Source organism: Aplysia californica, unplaced genomic scaffold (assembly GCF_000002075.1).
Source record: "Aplysia californica isolate F4 #8 unplaced genomic scaffold, AplCal3.0 scaffold00136, whole genome shotgun sequence".
Classification (NCBI taxonomy): domain Eukaryota; kingdom Metazoa; phylum Mollusca; class Gastropoda; order Aplysiida; family Aplysiidae; genus Aplysia; species Aplysia californica.
In genome coordinates this window covers 684193-686718 of record NW_004797406.1, presented here as the reverse complement: position 1 = coordinate 686718, position 2526 = coordinate 684193, and positions in this window count along the sequence as shown.

The window sequence follows — 2526 nt, the reverse complement described above, 5'->3', positions numbered from 1 at the left end:
GGGATTTTACAGTTTTAATGGGTGCATATTTACAGTTAATTGACCCTGACAGTTCCTTAGAAAACATAATGTCATTAAGAGAATGTTCCCATTTTCAGCTTTAAGTCAATGACCCTGGTATTGGGAGGTTGGTTTTGTTTTTTATTTGTTTTGTTTTGTTTGGGGTTGGGGGGTTTTTTTTGGGTTTTTTTGGTTGGGGGGGGGTTCAGGTTACAGAGGGGAGGAATGTAGTAGCCTTTAATTGTTTCTTCTTGCTTTATTCAGATTGGTTTGGAGTTTAGTTGTTGTTAAGTGGATTTTATATTTTTGTTATGGTTTTTAAAGAGCGAGGGTTTGGACGGAGGTGGCTGCTGCTTCTGCTTTGTAAGGGAGAGAGTTGCATAATTTTGTGAGTCAGAGGTGGGCATGCATTCGGGGGGGGGGGGGCTTGTTGTAGTTTGATTTGTGTAACTATCAATCAATTTCTTCGCGAAATCTGTCTCTCTGGTGTTTATGAAAAAGCAATCAAAATGCAATAACTTCTCAAATGCTAGTGCTAGTGGTCATGCCATGAAGGATACAGCAACATTTTTCATTATCATTCAGCATGATTGTTGATTCATACCTGAAACTGCAAAATTATATGATAAAGAAGTTACAGGGATTAGTGGTTGAAAAACATTTTACTCTTATTTTCCCGTGAGGAACTAAAATGGTAAATTGGAACAGTTTAGCCAACCTTTACAGTTGTTGCCAAGTCATGTAAACCTTCTATCGAAGGGAATACATAACTATACACAACTATTCTCGTTTCAGTAATAATCAAGTGTAGGCCAGTTCTTGGTTTTTAAAAAAGGAAAAATCACAGAAACAGGTTTGATAAACATAAATGAAAAATGAATTGAGAGACAGAGGGAAATGAAGGAGAAACCGCACCTAAACCATAGGTGGTGGGGGCCCTCATGACCTAAAGGTTAAGGTGTTCGCCTCTCATAATAGGTACCGGGATACCGCGGAAATTTTTCTTCTCTAAAATTGCTTCCTTTCACCTCCTTTCCTGCTCTCTAACAACAACGTTTTATCGTCTGCTTTCGCCTCCACATTCTGCCCCCACCCCCTCACCTGCTTTGCCCCCTCCTCTGAGCTCCTAGCTCTTTCTGCAGCTTTTCTGCTGCTACTCTCTGGCTCCTTCTTACCCCTGATCTTATGGTATGAAAGATCCAATGGCGGTGGGTAGTGAAGGGCTCACGGGCTTGAGCCCCCCTCCCCACCCCCCAAGTCTATCCCAAGGCAAATGAAAATAACGAAATAAGCAGTTGAAACTGTTCTGGTTGACCGCAATGAACACAGAGTGATCAACTTGGCGGCTTGCTCGTTTATCCAATCACTGTTGTCCCCGCTTACAACTATAGTAACCTAACAGCCAATCAAATGTCTTTAGGACTCAGCAATCAACCAGCTCGTTCCCACGGTCTCTCCTTAATGAAACCCCTCTTGTAAAAAGGTAGAAGACTTGAAAAAAAATAACACTGCACAGAGGGCTCACGCTGTCCCAGCCCTGGCAATGGGGTGAAAGTTTACGACACACTTTCCCCCCAGTGACACAGATACCTATGCGCCCATTGGGCCTTTGTCAGGAGCGTTCTATTTTCTGCAACAACACGACCCAATCTACCTCATAGATGGTATGTGTTTGGATTGCTGTGTGTTTGTGCCGCTGAGATTTAACAGTTATTAATTACATCAAACCATTTTTGCGGCAACTTTTTCATCAAATTAAAATTAATTAGAGAAATTTGGAGGTGAAACGGCTTCGTCCCCACAATCCAGAAGAATATAACGTAGAACAAAGAGATGGAAGACAAAGGTGACTCTTTTCGTTTGATTGGTTCTCAAAATGCCGTGGCTCGCCGTGAGTATAGAAAAATCATCACTGTTTTGTTCCTATTGTTTGCTTTTTGGTGGTAAAGAAGTGGAAGAAACCTAAGCCCCACCCACATCTTGGTTCACCCACCGCCACTGGAAAGATTTACACCTAACCTTCTCGGACAAGGGCGAACAATCTCGGAGGTCCCATAGATAATATGTAAGCTGCGCACCTTAAATATTCCTCGATGGTTCAAAATCGATAAGAGTAGGCTTCTTCTGCAACCCGGGCAAAACCCAAAATTTCTCACCAACTGAAAATATTTAATGTGTCCCGCGCGCTCATATGACCTTATGCAGTTGCAAGCGCCGTAAAACACTTACCATGAAAAGATAACTGGTGCCTCTTGAAACAAACTATTAAAGTTTACATGTATTTGTTTGGGGATTATTTTTCACTTTCGAGACAATGAACATAGACACCACACAGTGCGATAGATCAAAAGTAAGGGACACAACTAGTGTGAGGTTTTTCAAACAGGTAATTGCAAATTATGTCCCATAAGGTCTGCTTTCTATGTAGTAGCAGTAGTAGTAGTAGTAGTAGTAGTAGTAGTAGTAGTAGTAGTAGTAGTAGTAGTAGTAGAAGCAGCAGCAGCAGAAAGCAACAGCAGCAGTAAC